Source organism: Tamandua tetradactyla, chromosome 11, assembly GCF_023851605.1.
Source record: "Tamandua tetradactyla isolate mTamTet1 chromosome 11, mTamTet1.pri, whole genome shotgun sequence".
NCBI classification, from domain to species: Eukaryota; Metazoa; Chordata; class Mammalia; order Pilosa; family Myrmecophagidae; genus Tamandua; species Tamandua tetradactyla.
In genome coordinates, this window is record NC_135337.1 from 32,473,579 (window position 1) to 32,500,649 (window position 27,071).

At 40.3% G+C, this 27,071-nt stretch overlaps 1 protein-coding gene across 3 annotated transcripts in view; it reads left to right on the forward strand.

The window, feature by feature from the left end:
- The first annotated feature begins 320 nt into the window (after window positions 1-320).
- Window positions 321-27,071, forward strand: part of TGFBR3 (transforming growth factor beta receptor 3) — a 206,118-nt gene continuing 179,367 nt past the window's right edge. For 2 of the 3 annotated variants that reach the window (XM_077120291.1, XM_077120294.1), the window contains exon 1: window positions 321-668. The gene's annotated coding sequence lies outside the window, so the exon portion shown is untranslated. Of the gene's footprint in view, window positions 669-3,072; window positions 4,105-27,071 lie in introns of those variants that run through there. The other variant, XM_077120293.1, reaches the window with a different exon arrangement.

A 27,071-nucleotide genomic window follows, 5' to 3' on the forward strand; every position in this document is an offset into this window, starting at 1 on the left:
GGAACCAAATAAAGACCTAACTCCTCGAGAGCCGTGAAGGTTTGAAGGAACCGATTTGAGGGAACGAGACACTGCAGCCAGCGATCGAGTCCCCGCGCTCTTCCCGCCCGAACCTGGGCGCGCTGCAGCCGGGCCGCGCCCGAAGTTCCTTCGGCCCCTCGCTCCTCAGCCAGAAGGGAAACGCAGGCTCGAGCAGCGCTCGGGGCTCATCCATCAGCCCGGGAGGAAAAGGGGGAGGAGAGCAGAGGCAGGAGGAGGAGTTTCTTAGCTGCCCGGAGCCCCCGGTAGGGACGCGGAGTAGGAGCGCCCTTCCCCCCGCGCGCTGATTGCTGTGGCTTCTTGCCCGTCCCCGCCCGCGTGTGTGTGAGGAAGAGAGAGTACGCTGGGTCGGCCCGATGGGGGTAATCGAGGGTTTCGAGGACGCCGAGCGGCGCTTTCCTCCTCCCAGTGAGTGAGGAAGGGAAGTCCGAGCCTTTCGTGCCGGGCCACTTTCCCTGCGCGACCCCTGGGGGCTCCCTGCAGGAGGTGAAAGTCCCGCGGCGGGTCCGGATGGCGTAGTTGTGCCGCGGTGCAGCAGCTGCCGGAGGTCGCCGCCGCTGAGTGCTGGGCGGAGAAACTTTCCTCCAACTTGCCACGGGTAGATCTCCGCTTGACACACCAACTCCGAGGTACGTGCCGGCCCCGCACCGCCGCTGCTCGCGCGCTCGGACCCCGCTGCTCTGCAGCCCCAGCTGCTCTGCAGCCCCATGCCTGGACATCCCTTCCCGCGCCGCCTGTCTGGCACCCGCCCGGGCTCTGCAAGCTGCGCGGTCCCCGTCGGTGCTGCGCGCGGGTCTCTATGCCTGTTTCACCGCCGCGATCAGCCTTGGTTACTGGGACCCCCGACTTGCAAGGGCCGCGTTTGCCCGGCGTTGTTTACGCTCCTCCCGTGGCCTGCAGTGCGTGGGGAGCGGCCGCTCGGGGTGGCAACGCTCGGGTGAAGTGCTGGGCTGAGGAGGAATTCTCCTCCCCTCCACTCCCGCCTTCACTCTTCCTTTCTGCAGTTTCTTTTGACCCCCGCGGGGCGCGCCGGCCGCTTTCCTCTGGGCGCGTGACAGCGTCGGTGGGAGAGGTTTGTTGTGGGTTTGCGCTCAGTTGCCGTTGGAGAGGCTGCGGCTCCCGGACTCTGCACCGATGCAAATTGCGCTGCCCGCTGGCCGCGCCCTCGTGTGCCCTGTGGGATACGCGCAGCGCGCAGCCTGGAGCCTCTGCGGAGTGTGCACCCTTCATTTACTTAATTAGCTGCGTTTTCTCGCTTGTCTTTTTTGGGTTCTCCTAGTGTATTCATTTGGTTAGGATAAACTTGGAAATCTTGGGCTGTTGCTTGAAGGGACTTGTTCTTGCAGAGCTTGCAGACTTGTTCTTATTAGGGTATTTGCTCCGCGTTGCAGAATCACTAAGTTTAAGGGAGTCGGCGTATCATCATGAATGATCTTGGCAGAGAGTTTAATGGGTTTGGTATCCAAAAAAGAACGCTGGGAGAGGATAATCGCCTCATTTCCTTAGCTGTGAAATGGGAATAATAATAGTACCGGTCTTATTACGTTGCTGTGAGGATTTAATCATTTAATGTATATAAAGTGCCAGAACAGCGCTTGGCAAGGAGTAAGCGGTGCACGAGCGCTCCCGAACCCTGCGGTGGCGGGACAAGAGCGATGAGGGTAGGGGGGGTAGGCGTGCCAGCCTCCGATGCGGAACCAGGTGTTTTCTGAGCTCCATTTCCCTTCGAAGAATAGTGAGAGCCTTAGGAGGAGGGAAGGAAAAGTCTACACAAGTAGCGAAAACACGTGTCAAGACTTAAATTTTCCTGAAATGGTATTTCAGACTACAAACAGCCGCTGCAGTGCGAAGTCAGCTGTTTCTTTTAGGTAATCATAATTAATAGCTACGTATATTGAGCCCAGTCTGTGTGAGACACTGCTAAAATGCCTGAGGGGCATTTAATCCTCACACAACTCTATGGTAAAGACACGGGGTTATCTGCTCACGAGCCTACAGAGCTTTCTGTTCTGACTTCAGAGCCAGCTCCGAGCAGCAAGGGCAGTTAGGTTTGTGTGCAGTCGGTCCAGGCATCCTCTCCCATTCTTCAACATCCCTTTTGAGTTGAACATGTTATTCCGTGAAGTACAAATAAGGTATCTGTGATTCATTTAGGTGATATACTTAGAGGGGTGCCAAGTGACAGCTCCTCTGAAACTGGCTCCAAATAATTATAATTAGAACTATGACTTGTATTAATTAATGACTCCAGTCTCAATTTCTTTTATTAATTCTCCTGACATTGTTGATCAGTGTTATTTGGCTTCCTCCTTAGGAAACAGCTTGAGGCTGGCATAGGAGGCAGGGGAATAATTCTTACCCCCTTAAGGGCTATTAAAATGAAATTGATTTCATGCCATTGTGTCAGCTAAAGGATGTTGCTGTTTCTTGGTGTTCTCTGCTTTGGCTTTAATTCTGCATTGTTTAGTGTTTCAAGGCTTCAGCATATTTTTTGCCCTTCAATTTGTCTTTGTCATTTGTCAGCTTTAATTTTTCCTGTTTTGATGGAATCTGACTGTTACATGGCAGCTTTGCCTAACAACTGTTGATTCAGCTCATGTTTTTAAATATAAAATCACCAACTTGCTTTTGAACCCCAGCACTTCAAAGGCAACCCCTGGGGAATTCATTGTTATTTTGAATATTAGCCAATAGGGGGAGCATAACACACTATTAATGCCTTTAAGGCACATGACTAGTTTTTAGGGTATTAAACATACATCTTAGAAGTGGAAAATGTGACTTTATCTAGCAAAATTAACCATGTTGCTTTCTGAGTTTTACAATGGAGACCTGGATTAATTTCAACACTTTAAAATAAGAATAGCCTTGAGGATCTGGCCTATATGTCTGATATATGTCAACTCTATAGTGGCTGGATAAATATTAAATATACACATATAGCTTTTTTTCCTTTAATTTGTTTTCCTTAACACATGCATGTAAAATAATTTTTTGTAGTTTGGATAATATTTCAAGTTATCTAGGAAAACTGGCAGTACAGAGAAATCCATTGTGAATCATTTTGTAGTGATCCTTTTCTTTTATAGAAAACTGGATATAGTGAATTTGCTCATAGGGAGGTTGGTGCAGGCACAATCCTGCCATTATCATCTTTCATTAACATCTCTCAAGTACGACACAATAAGGGATTGTTATCCTAAGTAACAACAATTCTATTATTATGCATTCTTCAGAGGCTTATATTTTAGTGTAGTAATAGTTCAATAGTCTCATATTTGTCTAGTATGGGTGGGATGTGTCTGTATTCCTTCATACCTGTAAATATAAACAATACTTGAGAGTTAACATATTTGGAAAAACAAGGAAACCAACTTTTTAAATAGTTTTCAGCCTTTGCAGTTTTGTAAGCCAGTTTCCTCTCTTGTTTCTTGTGTAGTCATGTTACTATTGATTTAACTTTATTTCATTCGTCAAGTTAAGGTCAAGAGATCCCGTTTTAAAATAACTTTCAAAATTTAGTCCCTTCTTTCTAAATGTCAGTATTGCCCTTATGTTCCAGAGTAGCATTTTATTTAGGATCCAGTGTAGTCTTCCATGGTCTCATCAGCAAACATGTATCAACCCTCTGTTCTTTAATAGGTTTAGGGTTCCTGGTTTTAGAGTTTGGCAAATTAACTGTTACTCGGTCATCTGATAGCAGGGGACCAAGATGCCTTAAGGTTGGCTGAGACTTTGCCATGTTAAGATGTTATGGACTGACAAAACTGAGTTGCATGAACGCACCTATTGTCCCATTTTTTTTTAAAGACTCAAAGGAATGAGTCTTTCCCTTTTGCTTGAAAACTTACTTGTATCTTGTATAAGGTCAGGTGGCTTCTTGCTTTTCTGAGGGTAGATTCTTGGCCTTCAGCAGGTCCATATGAGGACTGAGAAGGTGATCAATGCCGACTTCTTTAGTACCTAAGCGATGACCAATTTCTTGGGATCATACATCTGTGAAAAGGCTCTGACTTTACGCATGAAGTTTAATAGACACAGCAGTTAGAATTTAGAGGATAACTGGTAAGTATTAATGCTGTTGAAATTAATATTTTTTTTCCTGGATGATTCCGTTCTGTGGTCATTTTGAGTTATAGGCTCATTCTTGATCATTTATTTTGCAAATGTGTATTTTTCCTGTTCTCTCATTGCTGTTGGATAAGAAATAATTGTAATGGTCAGATTCGTTAGTTAATAGAGGACGATCTTCATTTTTTATTTACTTTGAACAGTTATTTAAAAAATGATTTTTATTGCTGTTTTAGTCTGTCTACGGAAACATTTTTCTATCTTCAAACTTCTTTAACATTTTTTGAATTTTAAAAATTTTAACCACTTTTTGAAATTTACGTAAGTCGAGTTAGTTTTTTTTTTTTAATCTTTGACTTAAAGGCAATCTTGTATTGCCCCACTAAGAACATGGACAATTTGGAATACAAAAGTCAATCTAGGCTATATGAAATGAAACTTCAGTTAACTTTTCACAAATCCAGTGAGGGCGTCTGTGGTTTTGGAAGAAAATTACTGCACCAAGATCTACAGCAGTAATTTCTCTGGGTCTGCATCTTCAGAGTAACACTTAAAGTGATTGCATTGTCTCTTTGTAACATTTCATAAAACACAAGCTGTTTTGGTTCCTAGTCAAGCTGAAATAAATCAAGGCAGCTTGGAAGAGCCTTACAAAAAGGATCTGGGTTCATTTCCTGGGCTCTGTCCATTTCTAGATTTTTTGTTTTATATCTTTTGAAACAGTACATTTGTTTTTTCACTGACATGAGCTTTATTTTCTCTGCCTGCAAAGCCCTTGCTTAAGATTGAGCACAGATTTCCAAATATTCTCACTGTCTCCTTAGAGAGGGAGTAATGAGTTTTATGTATCAACCAAGATTTGTGCAATATGTAGTGTTTAAAGCGATACTAATATAAATTTCTGTGTGAGGCCACTTTCATTTGGCCACTCTGGTACTTTTTTTTTTTTTTTTCATGGGCAGGCACCAGGAATCGAACCCTGGCCTCTGGCATGGCAGGTGAGAACTCTGCCTGCTGAGCCACCGTGGCCCGCCCTCTGGTACATTTTTTTATTCTTCAGTTTTCCAGGCCAAAGATCAAGACTCAATAGGCTGCTAACTTCCGTTATACTTAGGAGGCAGGAGAGCATATTTCAAATGAGGATTATGCCTGAGGGTCAGGAATAAGAGCTCCAGAGTGATGCCCTCAGGTCATCCAGAGATGCCCTTCTTAAGCTAATTAGAGGGAGAGAAAAGGTTTATGTTTGATGTTTGTGCTGGCGACTCCTTTATGCTGAAAGCTTCTTAAAAGCCTGGGAAGGGGACTCACAGCAATAGGTAAAGCCCTGCAGAGTTCATTTTCAGAAACTGTTTAACTGTTGCCACAATAATTATTTAGAATTAAGCCTGAAATGTTCTATCTTCACTTAAAGAAAAGAAGCTTAATACAGAATCACATACTCTCCCTAGCTCTTAGATGCTGGACTCTGGAGAGGAGGAGTGCTTTAGGTTTGGGTGCTGATTGCAGAAAGAAGGACTTGTTTTTTATTTTTGGAATACTAATTCAATCTCACAATTCATTTCCCTGGTTCATTGGTACATGCTGAAGGTTCGTTTTTTTGTGTGTAAAATTACAGATGGACCATTGTAAAAAACACATTTGAGGTAGTTACTCCCTGAAAAAGTGACCTTTAGAAAACACTCCTTGCAAATACTAGTCCTTGAGCTTTCCCATTGATCAAATTGCCCTGGGAGAAGGTGTGCAGTTTTAAGAGCCTATGACTATCCATCAGTGATGGATGAGCATACCAGTGGAGCAGGTGGAGGATCTAGCAGGAATTTGGATTTCTTTTTTATTAATACTGTGCTGTTTTACTAATGGAAACTTGATGAATACCTCATTCTTTGGCATATGAAAGAATTCTCTTCTGGGAGTACAATTCTGTTAGCATTTTTAGTGATTTATGTATTTGGACTGTTTGTAATTGGTCCTTGGATGCAATAACACATTGGTAGCTGTTTGCTAACTTTATTTCTTAATTAATTAATTATATGATAATTGTTGGAGCAGAATGTTTTTTTTTTTTTAACATGTTGAAGGTTATTTGAGGTGAAACACTCAGATTCCGATCTCAAAGCCCTAAGTACTTTTGTGTGATACTGTGTTAGAAGTTATTTCTTTTCTGGTTTGTCTTTAAAGCAAAGCATGCTCAAACGTGAAGCTCTTCTGAGTGTCCGTAAAGAGTAGATGTCTTATTTTGTTAAATTAGACTTTGTGCAATTAGCTGGAAAATTAAATTCAACTTTGAGGGAAAGCACCATTGACTCATTACATACAATTTGCATCATTGCAGTATAAGGTCTTCCCTGTGTGAGTGGGAGAAGTTTCTGATCTTCTAAATGAGTGTGTTTACTATGGCTGCTCTATATCTTTTTGTCAAAGCTTTTCTGAATAGACATTCCTCTTAGTTTTCTTATTTTTGTGTCTTTAGAGAGGTTGTCATAATATACCTTCTGAATCATGAGAAGAATGTTGAGGCTAACAACTCAGTTTGTGAAGACACCTGTTTTTGTTTGTTTGTTTTTGGTCCCAAAAACAGGAACCAGGGAAAGGATGACCTATTTGATATATTTCACAGTTTTCCATATTTATACCTTTTTCAGTTTGTGGCATAATTAAAGTGGCTATTTTCTAAGATATTCTAGACTCTAATTTTATTCAATGTGTTGGGTACTGAGGAGATTTCCTGTAGAACTAATTCTACTAAGTTCTTGAAAATGCCTCCACAAAGTATCTCATATAGACACCATGCTGAGTATTTAAAACATTGCCTCTGGTTTTTACTCCTTGACCTTTGGTAATGTTTTAAATGGGAGATAGATGAACACAAGCAGGATTCCACTTAATTTGAACAGGGAGGGAGGTAAAGAGGGGAGGGTGTGGTCTAAAGGGGAGAATTCCCTTTTGCTTAATAATAAGGGATTTAAATATTTTCTTTGGAATTAATGTCTCTTTCAAATAGGTATATAGGTAGAAGGTTTGCAAAAGAAATTCCTGCTAAGGTTGAGGTTCTGTAACTGGCAGCTCTTGTAGTCCTGAAGATCCTGTATGCTAAAGCCAGGAAAAAGCAGTCTGCTTCCAATTATATATCTCACAAAAATAGTGAAATTAAGCCAAGAAAAATGATCATTTGGGGCTGGCTTGCTTTTTTGTAGCGAGTAAAGGGGAAAGGGTTGTAGACACACATTTTAAAAAAAATTAAGTTTTTCTGTTGGCTCTCAGATTTTTCTCAAGCTCTCTGTGGTTGGAAATTAAGAATTTTAGGATTGAAGGCTTTCTCTTGCATCTGCTCCTCTTTGTTTCTTAGAGAGGAAACAGAAGCGTAGTTAGGCAGTTTCTGACACTAAAGGTGAGCTTTGGTCCCAGTGTCCTAGGTCCTGGCTTGTGTTTTTTGGTGAAGCTTTCTTGTGTCTGGATGCATCCCATAGCAAGATGCTTGGGAGTGATAACTGGTGCTGTGATTTTTTTGTTACACTTTTTACCAACCCAAACTGAAATGTAGTTCCTGCTGCTTAGCCAGCACCTTGGCATTATTCTGTTGAGAGAAGCCAGGGATGCTACTATGAGAAGAGTATGGAGGCGAGAATTGTAACTGGAGGTTGGCAGTGCGTGGGTAAATATATTGTCCTCAACAACTAACCTTTCTGAATACCTACTGCTAGTTTCAGAATTAGTAGTCTCATGAGACCCAGGTGTTAACTAAGAAATCTCCTTGCCACTATCAGAAGATAACCCCCAGCACCTTTTAGTTCCGGTTTCTCATACCTTACACCTCCATAGAGTGTTGAATAAAACTTTCCTCATGGTATAGAATCTTTGATAGCAAAGTAGCCTTGTTAGGCTGTTGGTGTTTTAGTTTTTGGCTCTTTTTCTCACCTCTGGTTTACTCCTCGACCCGCTGCAGGCAGCTTCTCACACCCACCACACCTGGCTCTAGAAGAGGTGTAAAGTGCAAAATTCTGTGCTTGTTGTCATTTAGCATCTTAGTTGTCCTCTCTGATGTATTTGCTGCTTTGCTCTCCTCTTTTCATCACATTGTTTGTTTGCTTCCTTGGAACTACTTCTGGTTTTCCTCTAATGTTCTTTCTCTTGCTTCAGTCTAGTTTTCAATGTTTGCTTGTTCCCCACGTGTTGGCATTCTCCAAGGTTCCATGTTCCTTGTCTTGTCTTCTCTTTCTGCATCTGTTTGTTCATATTTCCATGTTTCAGTGGTCACTCTATGCCAGTAATTCCCAGCTATATATTTCATACTCATATTTTCAGCTGCTTATTGGATAGTGCCACCTGGTTGTTCATCAGGTCTTCCATTAAAATTTAAGTCCCAAACCCAGTGTACTATATTTCTGTGCTCCCTAGTTTCACCTGCTTTATTTCACATGTCGGTAAATGGCACCAGTTAGCAAGCCAGGAATCCTGGTCATTTTTAACTTCCTTTTGCTTACTTCCCAGAACTGAATCCGTCAATTCCACTGGTGTTTTACCTTTAGCAGATAGATCTTGTCAGTTGATGTTTTCTTCTCCATTCCCTAATCATCATCTTACCTGGATTATTGCAGTTGGTTTTGCTAGCTTCAGCATCTCTGACTTAGATTATTCATCTTTTAATGTTGGTACCTTCTAAAACACAGCTGTGATTTTTCTTTTCTTGCATTTTAGAAGTCTCTGCTATTTCAGTATTCTTAGCATGGAATAAATGTTTATTGGCAATCTGGCAACATCCTATCTTTTCAGCCGCTTCTACTTCCTCAACCAACCTCTCTTTGTTATATCAGACTCCTTACGGTTTCCAAAGCATGCCTTGTGCTCTCATGCCCTGTTCTTCCTGTACTTACCTCTCTTTATAGCGTGCCCTGCTTTCCTTTCTCTCTGGTGATCCCCTGCTTACTTTTCTAGGCCAGCTCTATTGTCAGCTCCTCTGGTGAAGCCTCATGTGGCTCCTCCTAGCAGGTGGTTGCTCCCTCCCTTAATTTTTCTTATAGCGAAAGTTCTCCTCAAGAGAACTTTTTTTTATCCCCCTTGGCCAGGTTATGGGCTTCCCTAGACCAGAGACTGGGTCTTACCATCTTTGTATCCTGCGTGGGTAGCATGGGCCTGGCATATAGTATTATGTTGTCAAATGGAATCCTTCTGCTCAGTTCCGCTTCAGTTAAAGCAACTATTCAGGCTTATCGTCGTGTAAATTATAAATGTAGAAAAGACAGGAAATCAACTCAGAGTCCCAGAGCATAGCGTTGGAGTGGAGCTTTCAAATAATTATCTCCAAGTCTCTCTAGAGTTGACAGCAACCAGATATGGAGAGGTTAGGTGGCCTGCCCAAGAGCGCACAGCTGGTTGGCAGTGCTTCTGTCCTTGCTGCTCTGCATTCTATTAGCCAGAATGATCCTGATAAAATCTAAGTCAGATTCTGTTGTTCCTCTTCTTAAAACCCTCCAGTGCTCCTGTCTGTCTCGGAATAAAAGCCAGGTTCCATACTATGATCTGCACAACCATTCCCTGCCTCCTGGGCCCGCTACCTCTCTGACCTCATGGCCTCTGCTCTCTGGCTCACTCCGTTCCATTCCAGCCTGCCTTTCCTGCTGTTCCTTGAGTGTGCCAGATGGCTCTGTCTAAAGGCCTTTGCAGGCGCTCTTTCCTTTGCTTGGCTTGTTCTCCCAAATAGCTACAGAGTTTATTTCCTTTAGGGCTTTACTCAAAACAAAGAAACAAGCCCCCAAACCCACATACTTCCTATCCCTTCTCTGCTTTATTCTTCTTCTTGTTTTAGCATTGATCTCTGTCTAATATAAATGATATATCTTGTTAATGGTGTGTTTCCCTGACTAGAATGTAAGTTCCATGAGTGCAAGGATGTTCATATGTTGAATTGTCGGTTGAATCAATCCCTGCATCAGTTCTGGCACAGAACAGGCGCTTGATAACTAAGTGTTGAAAGAATAAATGAGTGAGAAGCAGCAAGACTTTGTGGACTCCTTTTAGCTCCAGTTAAGTGTATTCACTTTTCCAGTGTACACTTACTGCATTAGAAAGGGAAAGCCATCAGGTCTATCTAGGAGGAGAATCTGATTTTTAAAAAGCCTCATGCAAGACTTCCAGACTAGAACACTGACCTCTTTTTTTAAAAATAATTTTATATATGTACATATATTTTGAAATGCAATTTTATTGAGATATATTCACATATCATATAATCATCCAGAGCGTACTATCAGTGGGTCACAGTATCATCATATAGTTGTATATCACCACAATAAATTTTCGAACATTTTAATTATTCCAAAAAAAAAAGAATAAGAATAAAAATAAAAAAGAACACCCAGGTTCTTCTGGGTCAAGATGGTGGCTTAACAATGCGCACGTTTTAGTTCGTCCTCCAGAACAACTACTAAATAACCAGAAACAGTACAGAACAGCTCCTGGGGCCACGTCAGTGACCAGACACACAGCGTACCCCAGTCTGGACCAGCTGGACCGGCTGCGAGCACCCCCCAGAACCATGAGTTCCCAAAGCTGTGGCGGCTGGCACCCCTCCCCCACAGGCCACTTCCCAGAGGGGAAAGGAAAGAACTTTACCAGCAGCAGGGACTGGGCACAATCAAACGCCAGTTGTGGAATTAATTAACAAATTCTGACTACTAAAAATAGGCCCCCAGCTTAGGTGAATCTGATCAAAGTGGAGGTTGCTCATTTTTGCCCCGGCACGAAGGGGGCAGGACTGACAGAAAAAGGGGGGAAAAAAAAGAAGGAAATAGAGGTTTTTGTGGCTGTGTATCTACAAAGGCTTGACTGCCTCTGGATACAGCAGCAAGACTTTTCAGGCTGCAACTGCCCCAGGCATAGACAGAAGTGAGCTCTTTTGGGGGCTTGTCTGGAGCCTGTGCCTTCCCCAGGGGAGGGGTGAAGCCCAACTCAGGTTGAATCCCTCCATCAAGGAATTCAGACCCCAGGGCTTGGTAATTTGAAGCAATTAAAACCAGCCTACAACCTCTCCTCTGTCTCCACCATGCCCCCAGCAGGGAGAGTCTGCCAGAGTTAAAGGTATCACATCGTCTTATGCTGGTGGGACCTGCAGTCAGACAAGCGCCACACACAGGGCAGGATAAGAAAAACAGAGTCCAGAGACTTCACTGGAAAGTCTTTCAACCTGCTGGGTCTCACCCTCAGGGAAAACCGACGCAAGTGACTCTTCCCTCCTGATAGGAGGCCAGTTTGGTCTGGGAAAATCTGGCTGGGGTCTATAATATCTAAGTAGACCTTCCTAAGTGTGTGTGTGTGTGGGGAAGGCATCACACAAGCAGGGCAAGAAACAGGAAAACAAGAACTGAAAAATTCTCCTCTGTTAAACAAAACTTAAGCTAAAGGTCCAGATAAAGCTGAACAGAATGTCAAAGAACAGATAGACAACAAATTCATCCAGCAAGAAAACCCTAGATAAAAGAAGTGAAAGCAATCTCCAGAATAAACTAATTAAGGTAATTAAATGCCTAGACGCCAGCAAAAAATAACAAATCACACTAGGAAAATTGAAGATATGGCCCAGTCAAAGGAACAAACCAACAATTCAAGTGACATACAGGGGCTGAAACAATTAATTCAGAATGTAAGAACAGACATGGAAAACCTCATCAAAGACCAAATCAATGAATTGAGGGAGGATATAAAGAAGGCAAGGAAAGAACAAAAAGAAGAAACTGAAAGTCTGAAAAAACAAATCACAGAACTTATGGGAATGAAAGACAGTAGAAGAGATGAAAAAAACAATGGAAACCTACAATGGTAGATTTCGAGAGACAGAACATAGGATTTCTGAACTGGAGGAAGGAACATTGGAAATCCGTCAAGAAACAGAAATTATGGAAAAAAATGGAAAAATATGAGCAGGGACTCGGGGAATTGAAAGACAATATGAAGCGCATGAACATACGTGTTGTAGGTGTCACCAGAAGGAGAAGAGAAGGGAAAAGAAGAGAAAAACTAATGGAGGAAATTATCACTGAAAATCTCCCAACTCTTATGAAAAACTTAAAATTACAGATCCAAGAAGTGCAGCATACCCCAAAGAGAATAAATCCAAATAGACATACTCCAAGACATTTAATAATCAGAACGTCAGAGGTCAAAGAGAAAGAGAGGATCTTGAAAGCAGCAAGAGAAAAGCAATCCATCACATACAAAGGAAGCCCAATAAGACTATGCACAGATCTCTCAGCAGAAACCATGGAGGCGAGAAGACAGTGGGATAATATATTTAAATTATTAAAAGAGAAAATCTGCCAACCAAGAATTCTATATCCAGCAAAACTGTCCTTCAAAAATGAGGGAGAAATTAAAACATTTTCAGACAAAAAATCACTGAAAGAATTTGTGACCAAGAGACCAGCTCTGCAAGAAATACTAAAGGAAGCACTAGAGACAGATGCGAAGACAGAAGAGAGAGGTGTGGAGAAGAGTGTAGAAAGGAAGACTATGAGTAAAGGTAAAAAGAAGGAAAATTAGTTATGACATATAAAATCCAGAAGGCAAAATAGTAGAAGAAAGTACTACCCATGCAGTAATAACACTGAATGTTAATGGATTAAACTCTCCAATCAAAAGACACAGTCTGGCAGAATGGATTAAAAAACAGGACCCATCTATATGCTGTCTCTACTCAAAGGACACGAGGCCAAGGACACAAATGGACATTTACACACCAATGTTTATAACAGCATTATTAACAATTACCAAGAGATGGAAACAGCCAAAATGTCCATCAACAGACAGTTGACTAAACAAACTGTGACATTTACATAAGATGGAATATTATGCAGCTGTAAGACAGAATAAAGTTATGAAGTATGTAACAACATGAATGGACCTTAAGGACATTATGCTGAGTGTGATTAGCCAGAAACAAAAGGACAAATACTGTATGGTCTCACTGATATGAACTGACATTAGTGAATAAACTTGGAATATTTCCTTGGTAACAGAGACCCTCAGGAGAGAGAAATACGGTGAGATATTGGGTAATTGGAGCTGAAGGGATACAGATTGTGCAACAGGACTGAATATAAAAACCAGAAATGGACAGCACAATACTACCTAACTGTAATGTAATTATGTTAAAACACTGAATGAAGCTGCATGTGAGAATGATAGAGGGAGGGGGGCTGGGGACATAAATGAAATCAGAAAGAAAGATAGATGGTAAAGATCGAGATGGTATAATCTAGGAATGCCTAGAGTGTATAATAATAGTGAAATGTACAACGTACAAATTTTAAAAATGTTTTTGCATGAGGAAGAACAAAGGAATGTCATTATTGCAGGGTGCTGAAAATAGATGATAATTAATACTTTAAAATGTCACCTTATGTGTGAGACTAAAGCAAAAATGTTTATTTGTTACAAAATTTATATTTTGACTAGAGCATTTCCTAATATAACTCATGTAGATAGTTTGATTGAATGTCATAGGAACTTGGAATCTCAGGTAGGACATGAGATTTTGTTGGTTTGTCCAGAGTGATGCCCCGATGAATCCCAGAGGGATTTGATCAGTGACTGGAAAAGTGTTTGCGAGCCCCCTTCGGGGAATGGTGAGAGTAGGGAGAAATTTATCTTCCCCAAGTTGAATTGTTGATATTCTCACAAGCAGTGTGGACAACCAAAGCTATAGGCTGAGCCCCCAGTTTTGGGGTTTGTTCATATGAAACTTCACCCCACAAAGGATAGGTCAAGTCTACTTAAAATTTAGGCCTAGGAGTCACCCGCAAGAGAGCCTCTTTTGTTGCTCAGATGTGGCCACTCTCTCCTGCCAACATGACGAGCAGTCTCACCACCCTCCCCCTCTCCGTGTGGGACATGATTCCCAGGGGTATGGACCTTCCTGGCAACGTAGGACAGAGATTCTGGAATGAGCTGAGACCCTGCATCAAGGGACTGAGAAAAACCCTAGAATGAGCTGAGAATTAACATCAAGGGATTGAGAGAACCTTCTCCACCAAAGGGGGAAGAGTGAAATGAGACTAAGTGTCAATGGCTGAGAGATTCCAAACAGAGTTGAGAGGTTATCCTGGAGGTTATTCTTATGCATTAAGTAGATATCACCTTGTTGTTCAAGATGTAGTGGAGAGGCTGGAGGGAACTGCCTGAAAATGTAAAGCTGTGTTCCAGTAGCCATGTTTCTTGATGATGATTGAACAATGATATAGCTTTCACAATGAGACTCTGTGAATGTGAAAACCTTATGTCTGATGCTCCTTTTAGCTACTATATCAACAGAACAGTAGAACATATGGAATAAAAATAAATAATAGGGGGAACAAATGTTAAAATAAATTTAGTTTGAAATGCTAGTGGTAAACGAAAGCAAGGGGTAAGGGGTATGGTATGTATAATCTTTTTTTTTCTCTGTTACCGTTTTATTTCTTTTTCTGTTGTCTTTTTATTTCTTTTTCTAAATCGATGCAAATATTCTAAGAAATGATGAATATGTAACTATGTGATGATATTAAGAATTACTGATTGTATATGTAGAGTGGAATGGTATCTTAATGTTTTGCTTGTTAATTTTTTTTAATTAATAAAAAAGTTAAAAAAAAATAAAAAAACTTTAAAAATTAAAAAAAAAAGAACACCCCAAACATTCCATATACCTTATCTCCCATCCCCCTATTATTTATTTATTTCTTGTTTTTTTGCTTATTTTTCATCTTATTTGTCCATCCCCTGGATAAAGGGAGTGTCGGCCACAAGGTTTTCACAATTCCGCATTCATACCGTGAAAACTATTTAGTTACACAATCATCTTCGAGAATCAAGGCTATTGGATTACAGTCAACCATTTCAGGTAATTCCTTCTAGTTGCTCTAATACACTAAAAATTAAAAAGGGGTATCTATATAATACATGAGTATAACCATCAGAATGACTTTTTGACTCTATTTGAAATATTTGAAGAATATCAGAAATTCCCCAAGTGGGGAAGTTCAATATTCCCACCTTTTCCCCCAGTGCTCAAGGAGGCTTTGCAAATGCTTTTTTTATTCTGTGCCTAGGTTACTCTGGATGTATCAGGCATCACACTAACCTGTGCAAACCAACAAGATCTCACTCCGTACTCAAGGTTCCAAGTAATTATGGTATTCTAATAAACTGACCAATCAAGTTAAATTAGATAGTGTGCTACAGAAAATATAAATTTTGCACCAAATATACATCTCTTCCTTTGGACTGACATGTTTTTAATTGTCTGACTTAAAGCAGCAGCCATGGGCTCTCCCTAGCCTTACGAATGGTTCGGGAAGGCTTCCATTGTCCCTCTAACAGGCAGAGACTTGCTGTGGTTTCTCTGCCTGTGGTTTGCCCTTTAACCCACTGCACTGCAAAGATAAAAAGTAAACATAGCGTTAAAGAGAAGAGCCAGGGCAGAGGGTACGGGGCAGAGGGGCAGAATTTCCCTGTGGCACGAGCATCCTCTCTTGACCATGATCCCATTCCCACGGCCGCTCACAGTACCTTCTAGGGTGCCTCATTGGGGGCTGTGCTGTAAGGAATGGTCTTGAGACAGCCAAACCATATGTCTTTTAAGTTTTGCTTTGATGTTCTAATTTCTTTGAAAAGAAATGTTAATTTTAGGCATAAAGGACATCAGCCAAAGGACTTAAAAAATTGAATAACCATCTTATATTTTAAATGAAATTTTAACCATTGACAAGACAGAGGATTGTAATTGAAATTCTCTTCTCTTTGGGCTGCTTGCTTTTTGTCAGCCAATGGGATCTGGTCCTATGACATCAGTGACTTAAGTTGAAGGGGCAGTAAATTACAGCTCTGAAGAAGCATCAGGTTCTTGGGGGTAGGGATTATGTTGTATAGAGAACATAATTTATATTAGTATAACAGTGATGATAGAGTACTTGCCTCAAGTTGTTTTTGTGATAACATCAGTATGGTACCTTTGGAGCCCAACTTGTCAGGACAGGATGCCCAGCCAACGAAGTCAAAATTCTTAGGAGGAAGTTATTGACCATATAGAAAGCCAACAACATAATTTATCCCTGGGACTCAAAATTATCAAATTGAAAATAAAATGTGTTGATTGGAGGTGAGTTAAAAATAATCATAGCCATCATTTCCTGAATTCCAATGACATGGCTGAAATTAAGTAGTTGACATGTTATTAATGCAATTCTCATAACAACCTCATGAGGGATATAGAATATTATCTCTACTGATAAGGAGCAGAGCTGTTACAATTGAGGCACAATTACACTGCTAGGAAGAAACAGGGCAGAGATTTGCACCTGGCTGTCCCCCCCTTTCCATGACACTATACTGTAGTCTGCTCCTAGAACACCCCAAGCATGCTCTTTCCTCAGGACCTTTGCACTGGCTGTCCCTACTGTCTCAGATACTTTTCCCTCAGATATGGCCATGGCTCTGCCTCTTGCCTCTGCGCTCAAATGTCACCTCTTCTGAGAAGTCTTCTCTGACTACCCTATCTAAAATAGCTTCCCTCCTTGGATCCCTCCATCTCCTTTACCTGCTTTATTTATCTTTCATAGGACTTACTACATTTGACACATTCTGTTTTTGTTGTTTTTCTCCCCCATTAGAAGGTACATGCCACAGAACGGGGATGCGTTTCATTCACTCCTATGTCCTCTACTCCCTAAATAGTGCCTAATAAAGGTATTAGCACCTCCCAGAGAGGTAGCATCTACCTCTCATCTTTGTTGAGTGAATGAATGACATAAAATAAAACTACAGTTTGAGTTCTGCCTCCCTGTTTTCAAAACAAAATAGCTTGACCCTTGTGTTAGATATTATCAGACTGCCTACCAGCAGAGTTCTGTGCAGCGCCTGCTGGCGTCTGCAGTGCTATAGTTGACTGGGTGTCACCTGCCTTTTCTCCCTCCCTCCCTCCCTTCCCTTTTTCTTTCCTTCTTTAGTCCTCCTCTATCCCTCCTTTTTTCCCTCTCTTTCTTCTCTCTCTCTTCCTTCCTTCCTTCCTTTCTCCCCCCCTTCTTATCTCTCTCTTTCTCCCTCCCTCTCTCTCTTTCCCTCTGTCCCTCCCTCTCTCCCTGTCAGCAGCTGTTTCCAGAGCTGCTCTGATGTGTGGTGGTTAAGAGCATGGACTGGAATGACTTGGGGGGTTGCTTAGCATTTCAAAACCTCACTTTTCTCACTATAAAATGGAATAAAGTTTATCTTTCTCTTGGGCTGTTGAGAGAATTGAGAGACTTTGAGGCACACAGGCGCTCAGTACATAGTAACTGTGAGACATTTTGCTGAATCAGAAGAAAGCAGGGCGTCGGCCTCTGATAGACACGTGGACAATCAGAGTAATTACTAAGTAACGTGGACAAGTCTTGGCTTTGCTACTAACTAGCAGTGTAAGGATGGGCCAGTCATTGAGCCTTCCTGATTCTTGGTTTGTAATCTGTAAAATTAAAGGGTTGGAGTAGATATTATCAATTTCTAACATTCTGAGTTGGCTCTGAGTAGAAGATAACATGGAACAAACTGCATACAAAATGTTAAGGAGACAGTGTTCACAGTGGGATGGAATTAATCAGAAGTGGCTTTTTGGAATGAGACGAGAGAGATGATTAGAGTTCATAGACTTCGAGGAATAGAATAAAAAAAATAGCAGGTTTTGATAAAATGGGCAGATCTGACAAAATTCAGGTTTGTGTGTGCTTACAGTGGTGGAAAGATAACAATTTAAATATTTTTGTTTATTTTATAATTTGTGTGTTAAAAATAGCTGAAGTGTTATTAGTATTTTATTTCGACTTGCATTGTCAAGCTGAATGTTTTTCTTGGACAGTACTTTCCAGTTTTGTTACTTTATTCCTGCTAGCCATTACGTGGTCATACATTTCAAATTTCCACAAGTGGGTTTGAAATCTTATATTATAGGAAGGATTCTGGCATAGTTGTTATTCCATATAGTGACAATTTTAAGTTAGGCAGTTAGAAGATTTTCTTCTTCCATCTCTTCATATTAGAGTTGAAAAAATTAAGGTCCAGAAAGCTGAAGTGGCTAGTCTGAGCTCCTACCTCCTGTTCCTTTGAGGCTGCCTAAGATTTAGGTTCTTTCTTATTCAGGTCTCTTATTTGTTATTTTATCATTTATTATTGAGCAGTGTTCTGAAATTCACCATCCTTCCATACAACTTTTAATTGTAATGCACAACTAGTGTTTTATACTTGTTGTCCATTAAGTTCCCTTCATTGGGTGCCTTCCATATGCCAAGTGATTGAATGATCCTTCCTTGTGGAGTAACGAGTGGGAAAACTGTACCTGGAAGAAAATTATTACAGAAAAATTTACCTGCAGGGTTGAATCACACTGTGTCCCAGGTGTGCAAGTGTAACTTTATCCAAAGGAGTCAGAGGAGGCTTCCCTGAAGAAGTAAGGCTTATGTTGAGACTCAGAGATCTTAGACAGTGGTTGTGTTAGGAAGACCATGGACGGAAGTTGAGTTCCAAAAGAGGAAACATCCCTTCTGGAAGGCAAGGGCTTGGCCTTTGAGTAGATTGAATTATGTACTCTAATTTAGATACATTCCTTTTTTTTTAAACTAATTTTTAATTTTTTAAAAACATAACAACATACAACATGAACATTCTTACCATATGATCATTCCATTCTTGGTATTTATCAGTGACTCACAATATCATCAAAATAGTTGTATATTCATCACCATGATCATTTCTTAGAACATTTGCATCAATTCAGAAAAAGAAATAAAAAGAAAAAAGAAAAAAACTCATATATACCATACCGCTTACCCCTCCCTCTCATTGACTGCTTGTATTTCCATTTACCCTATTTATTTTAGCCTTTGTTCCCCCTATTTTTTCTGTACCCCTTATCACTCCTTTTCATTGATCACTAGCATTTCAATATACTCAATTTATTTTAACACTTGTTCCCCCTATTATTTATTTATTTTTAATCCATATGTTTTACTCATCTGTCTGTATCATAGATAAAAGGAGCATCAGACACAAGGTTTTCACAATCACGCAGTCACATTGTGAAAGCTTTATCATTATACAATCATCTTCAAGAAACATGGCTACTGGAACACAGCTCTACATTTTCAGGCAGTTCCCACCAGCGTCTCCATTACATCTTGGATAACAAGGTGATATCTCTTAATGCATAAGAATAACCTCCAGGATAACCTCTTGACTCTGTTTAGAATCTCTCAGCCATTGACACTTTATTTTGTTTCATTTCACTGTTCCCTCTTTTGGTCGAGAAGGTTTTCTCAATCCCTTGATGCCGAGTCCCAGCTCATTCTAGGATTTCTGTTCCACATTGTCAGGAAGGTTTAGACCCCTGGGAGTCATGTCCCATGTAGAGAGAGGGAGGGCAGTGATTTTGCTTGTTGTGTTGGCTGAGAGAGAGAGGTCACATCTGAGTAACAAAACAGGTTCTCTTGGGGGTGACTCTTAGGCCTAATTTTAAGTAGGCTTAGCCTATCCTTTGCGGGGATAAGTTTCATATGAACAAACCCCAAGATTGAGAAAAAGCTCAGCCTATTTGGTTGAGCTTTGGTTGTCCCCACTGCTTGTGAAAATATCAAGAATTCTCAACTTGGGGAAGTTGAATTTTCCCCTTTTCTCACAATTCCCCCAATGGGACTTTGCATATACTTTTTATTCACTGTTCAAATCACTCTGGGATTTATTGAGGCATCACTCTGGACAAACCTCAAAATCTCATGTCCTATGCAAGGTTCCATGTACTTATGGTGTTCAATTAAACTGTCCACAAAGTTATACTAGGAAATGCACTAGTCAAATTATAAATTTTGTACCAAATAAACATTTTTTTGCTTTACTCTTACATATAAATTAGTTTTAAAATATGAATTGCCATCTGTTTTCAACACCCTGCAATATTGACATTCCTTTGTTCTTTCTCATGCAAAAACATTTTTTAATTTGTACATTTAGTCACCATCGTTGTACACTCTAGATACATTCTTAATCCTACTCTGCATTCTTTTGGATGTGAACTCATTGTAAATGAAATCTTTTGATGATGATATTTTATGTAAGATGTGGTCCAACTGAATGAGGTTGGGTCTTAATATCGATTATTGGAGTCCTTTATAAGCAGAAGAAATTCAGATATAGTTAGAGAAAGCCACAGGGAGGAGCCAGATGTCAGCAGGAACCTAGAAGAGAAAGGAAAAGGATTATCACCTTGTGATGGGAAAGCCAAGGAACCCCAAGGATTGCCAGCAGCCAGCCCCAGGATGCTACAGTCTTCCAGGAGAAAGCTAGCCTTGCCAATATTTCATTTTTAGACTTCTTCTAGCCCCCCAAACTGCAAGCCAATAAATGTCTACTGTTTAAGTCAACCCATTGTGTGTTATTTGTCATAGCAACTTGGAAAACTAAGACAGTTTATCCCTTTTAGGCTGAATTAACAGTTTAGTGCTTTTAGACTGCAATTAGAACTGAATTAAGGCTTGTGTGACTGGTGTGTGTAGCGGATGAGGTCGGACGACATTCAGTGGCCATGTGAAGAGTTTTTGTCTTTATCCTAACAGCAGTGGGCCACCATAGGAAGGGTTTAATTCTTAATATTACACATGCCTGAGTTGCTGAGTCCTTTCCTTATCAAACAATAAAAATTGAATAACTGAAATGTATCTATTGAGAGACTTCCTGCTCACCCCCAGAATAATAATTTTTTATTGGAGGTCAGGGAGGGGAAGAATATTTGCTTAAATGTAATTAGCTTATTAGTTGATTGCTGGAATATTTATTCTGAATTCATGTGGTTCCAGAATCCCTACAAACATAAATACATGAATCAAACATTTTATTAAATTATTATATAGTGCATGAAATAATCTAATAAAGGCCTAACAGATGCAGCATCCCAGAAGCTTTCTTCAAGGGTCATGTCTGAGGGATTATGCTTGGTGTCCTGAGAATATTCAAATTTGCTGAATTTTGCTGGAATAATTGCAACATTATGATTTAAGCTCTTTTGGTGACAGCTGATTCCTTCTTCCAGATAGATTTGGTGGCAATGTTAAACTGAGTTCCACAACTCCTGCCTAAATTCCTGTAGCTAGTTTGGGAATCGTAAGATAAAACCAAGGAGGCCATATGGACAGATTCCTTTAATTTATTCCAGAAATGTGGAGTCAGGAGCTTCATCATCCTTTGGGAAAAGCTTTGTAATATGAGACTATCTTTAGGACCCATATTTTGTATTGAATTGGGAATTATTACTTTTGGTGATAAAGGGACGTTTTGGAATGCTAGATGCTAAAGTCTCATCTCAAAAGTAATTAAAAATTTTATATAAATTACTGTTTATGTTATCTTGCTACTAGTGGTTTGTTTTTTAAAAAGCCATCTAGCTACATTTTAACCATAAAAACACCAAGGACTATTGTTTATTTAAAATGTGCTGTGTGGGTCAGGGATTGTGTTAGACACTGTGGCCATACTCGATCTCATGTATTACAATTTAAATGTTGTTCCCATTTTACAGACGGGGAGTGGTGAGGCTAAAATGTCTTGCCTAATGTCACACAGTTGGGTAAACCAGATTTTGAAGCCTCAAGTACAGTACTTTATTAATTCTAGCTTAAAGGGAGATGTCCTCGTAACTGAAGCAACAGAAATCTTTGGATGCAAAAACTTTCTTAAGTTTGAAAGGTGATTCTTAGAATATTGCAAGGGTGAGTGAGAAATCAGTGCTAGTCTGAGAACACAAAATAAACAAACATGGGCTTTTACAACCTTGTGAAATAGACCCACATTCGCCCTGCCTTTTTGCTGTGTTTTGCTTGGACGGTGGGGTCTGCTGTGCTCGGGGCAGACAGAAGGGCTTTAAGGACTGATTGAAGTTCAGCCCCAAGGTAACCAAGGGTGCTGGGGCCCCTGCTGTCTCTGTCATGTTCTCAGCAAGGAGGGAAAGGGGGCGAGGTCCTATGGTGCAGCCCACCTTCCCTCTGAAGGCATTGAGCATGGTCAGGGGAGAATGGAGCCCAACTTCTCAGCACACCTTGTGCCCTCCTTGCCTTCTGCCTTTTTTTTCCCACTGGGTCTTCATGTGGAGTTGCCACCCACAACTCCAGGCGGTTCTAGAGGAATCTTCCTCCTCTTGTTTCCTGCCACTGGTGGCCACAGCATACCGGGGCTTTAATTAATCTTAGGTCTCAGGATAATAATTCCCTTTTGTAGAGACAGCCCGGTAGTAAGAAATAATGATACCTTTTATACCGTCTATGTGTAATCTTATTTGATTCATGAAACGATCTGTTCAACCTTTCAATCTGTTCTCAACACGAAGCCCAGGAAATTCTTTAAAACATTCGATCTGTTGGTGCCACTTCCTTGCTTAAACCTCCTCTTGAGCATTATTTCTCCTTCTGCCCTTTCGGCTCTGCTGCCATGCTCCCTCTAGCACAGGTCCCTTTTATGTCCCTCGATTGTAATGCCATCCTGCATCTGACCCTTTAAACCTCTGCTTATCTGTCCTTCCGGTTATAGAGAATTTTATACTTTTCCTTTAGCGTTCTTATCATAGTGTATAGTTATATATTTTTTATTTTTGTTGCTTCTTCCACCAGGCATTTTACACATGAGGGCAAAAAACATGATTCTCTGCTTCTCCGTTATAGCTGGAGAGCCTGGCACATAGTAACCAATAAATAAAATTTGTTGAAGGAAGAAATGAAGCTCAGGAAATCAAGTGACTTACCTAAAGTAATAAATGGTGTTTCTTCTGCTAGAATATAAGCTCCATGAGGACAGGAATTTTGGCTCCGTTTTTTCACTGCTTATATCCTCAGCATCTTGCGCAGTGCCTGGACATATTAGGTACTCAGTAAATATTTGTTCAGTATTGATTGTGTTTGGGTGTGATCCCAAAGATTACTTATCCAAATCCAGGACCTGGATTTCTTGTTGTACCAAATCTACTTGAAAATGGGAAATGAAGTATGTGGAATTATCCAGTCTGTGTAGTAGAGAGATCTGAGAATTGCTTTTGTGACTCAGTAAGGTGGCTTTCTAGGTGTACAGGTCTTAAAGGGCATCCAAATGTCATCAGACAAACAACAGTATCTGTTCTACATCCTGTACACCCTTTTGTACAGGCTGCCAAGCAAGATATTGATGTGATCCATCCTGCCTCTTTCTAAATCCCCTGAATAGCATGTTGAATAGCCATCAGAACAATTCCTCTACCAGCTTTTATTTAACCACGTGTGGACTTAATGTATATTCTTTTCTTTCCCAAAATGGCAGACTGAAACATTTTCATGAAGTTAGAAGACTATTTCATGTTTAAGACCTTAGAATCCTAGGTGTTATTTACTACCTGAGCTTAGAGAATGGTAATTTTTTATTCTACCACTTAATTGTATGTTGATCCCTAAGATCTTCAAATTTGTTGAATATTTTCTTTTTTTTTTTTTTTTTTTCTGTTTGGAGGCTGAACAATCTCAGTATTAAGATATGACAAGGCACTGGTTTGTGCTTCATCTCGCCCTTTGCATATTCAAAGAACTTTTGAGTCATATAGCATTACCAAGGAGGGTTTATCTATATAGCAGCCACCCACGGGCCTACAGTCAACCCATGGTTTGTGATCAGTGATGATTTGTACAGAGTGCATATGTCAGCCTGGAAGTACTGTTGTTTGGTGGCAGCTGTGTCAGGCTTTCCTCTCTCTTGGAAAAAAAAAAAGTTCTGTTTTCAGAGATTGACCATTGACAGGGAGAGTGGCCATCATGGAAAGAGGGGACCCAGTTTCTAGCTCCATCTCTGCCATCCTATTTTGGACAAATGTTGATCTTGGGGCCTTGGGCTTCTCTTCATCAATAAAATTATGTTGACTTCTTCTAACTATAAAAACCCCAATATCTTTAATCTGTAGGCATATCGTTAGCATGCTAATTCTTGTAATTGAGAAATTGATTGACGACAAGTAAATCATGATTTAGTTCTGATTTTGAGTAATCTCATGTACTCAGCCGGGTATGTTAGCCATAACATACTTTTCCATTTTTCTAAGGGAAAAGTCATTTTTTTCCCTACTGGCTCTTATCCTACTGACAGACATCCATTTTGCAATCATTTTCCTTTAATATCTAGCAAGATTTGCTCATTTAAGAAACATCCTTCACACCCAGGAAACATTGATTCCAGCCAGTTCCTTTCAAACATTGGTATAACCCATGATGGTTTTAAGGACTCCTTTGGGGAAGGTTTTTCCAGCTAATATTGGTCTATTCATGCAGTCTGTTGGAGATCGCTTGGAAATGTGGGGCAGCACGCTCAGTCTAATGGTCTCAGAAGTAAGCACAGGGAACTCTGAAATTAAAAGAACCAGTAACATATCCATCTTCTTTCTTTTTTTAAAGCCCTCAGATTTTTTTTTCTAATTTGTGAATAGTAAATGTTCCAGTACCCTTTTAATGGAACACATTACTTTGAAATGTGGGCAAAATGACTTTTACAATAGACCTCAAATTGTCTTTCACAATCTCAGAATTTATATTTATTTCTAAAGGAAGTATGTAGTTCATAAAGTCCAAGGAGACCCAGTGATGTAAAAAACAACAGCAAAATGGGGTTGGAAGTCCCTGATCTTTGCAGAGTGTGATATAACCTCACAGAAAAGGATTTTGTATTTCCGTAGTTTTATTTCAAAGCTACAACTTTTGTGAAGTTTTGATCATCAAGCGTTCTTCTAATTAGGGAACTGAGCCCTGTACAGGTGCTGAAATGTTGTTAAGGCTTGGGCAAAATTGGAGTTTAACTGAGTGAGTATCCCAACGCCACGCCTCCCTTGTTATTCTCTGCTTTAGGGGCCTGTCACCACACTGAGAAGATTAGACAAAAACCTTCTCTGTTTATTTTCTTTTTTGACTAGTTACATTTGGAGAAGGCTTGAAGCTAAAAGAAAAAAAGCTCTCTCTGTTAGCAACAGCAGTGTGTAGTTTTAACTTGTCCTAGACTTCCTCGGAGATGTTTTAAGATCCGGTGTAAACTTGCTGTGGTTTGCCTTTGGGCATCAAACTGTTTAGCTTGGCTCTATTATATCTGTAATTGCTGCATTTTAATAATTGGCCAATATTCTTGTCAGCAATTTGCAGTCTATATTTTTAATAGAACCATTTGCTTTTCTTTTCCACAAGGTTCCTTCAGACCTGGTTTAAGTCCCTGAATTAGCATGGCACAGTCCCACAGACCCTCTCTGCAGCTGGTAGGGGGTGCCACAAGCTCATTAAGTATTGTCTCAAGTCTCCTGCCAGTTAGAGTTTATATGCGTATAAAAATCCTCTGGAAAGCTATCTTTTGAGATCCCTTTGCAGTGTTTGCTTTATAAAAATTACCCTTAGTGTTTTCTGAAATAGTGTATTTTTTTAGAGAGATTTTCCCTTATCAGTCCATTTAGGAAATCTAATCTCTTGAAGGAAAATAAAATAAAGGTAGCTTCTCTTTCCTATAGTTGACTTTTTTGTTAATGCAATTTTATTGAGATATATGTTCACATACCACATAATCATCCAAACTGTACAATCAGTGGTTCAAAATATAGTTGACTTTTTAAGTAGCAGAGACTTTCATTTCACCTGAGGTGATATGGTGTGATGGTGACAGAAATGTTGAATTTCAGGGGATGATTCAATTCAATTTCATGGCTTCCAGAATTATCTTTTTAATTTAGTCAGTTTCTGAGGCAAGACCATTTTGCCACCATGCCACTTGTGGTTTAGGCTTCAACTTGACCGGCAATTTTGTTCTTTTAGTGATTCCACTCTAACTTATCTCCCTTTTTGTCTGTTGTAAAGTTTATCAAGCAGCAAACCAAAGATTGAATTGGTTCTAAGGCAGCACTTTATGGTAGCTAAGATTTACATAAATAACCACACCCTAGTTTCTCCACTTTATCCGTATTTATACTTCAAAGGGAGTGGAAAAGTAGTAAAAATAATAGCTAACACAGCTAGCAAACATTTATTGCTAACAGTTTTGATTATTATGCACCAGGAGCTGCTCTAAGCATTATATATATACTTATAATTGTGTATATAAATATATGCGCATATGTACTAACTCATTTAATCCTCACAACAGCTGCATAAGATTGGGTCACGTATGAAGAGTCATTTATCCTAAGTCACCCTATTGGTTGGTGGCACAGAGGAGTCATACTTTGACAGGCCTTTAACCATTATCCTATCCCAAGATTGAGTCGCAGTGTCTCCTGCATATGTAATAATTTAATCTCCAGGCATAGCTAAGATTCTGTTAGGTAATATTTGCACATGGTGCAAAATCCATAAAAGAATTCTGTGAAAAGGCTCCCACCCACCCCTGCCTAAGTTCTATTTCCTTCCTTCTCATAGGTAACTAATGTTACTAGTGCAAAATACCTTTCTGTTCATACTTTATGTAATTAAACGGCCTTAAACTAAGGCCGTTTAATTAGAAACTCATTTTACCATTGTTTTTATGTCTTTATACTGTGTGCAAGTGTACATACCTGCTTTGTCTCGGAAGGCAGTGAGCTGGTTCTGCGGGTGTTATTTTCAGGGTAAGGGTAACAGGGCTGTCACCCCCAGCCATTTGAGATGCTCCCTGGGGCAGGGCTTAGATTAGGCAGAGTCTTTGAGCTTTTATCCATTTTGGGGGGGTAATGACTTTTATTTGTGATGAGAAGGAACTATGTCTTATTGTCTTTGATTTACTAGGTCCTTGCACCCAATAGGTGCTCCAAACAGGTTTATCGAATTGAACAAATTTTATGGGTTGTGCAAGGCACAGAGATATAGGGCTGAAAATATACTTTGGGGTATCTTTTTTTTTTTTTTTTTTTAACATGGGCAGGCACCGGGAATCGAACCCGGTTCCTCTGGCATGGCAGGCGAGCATTC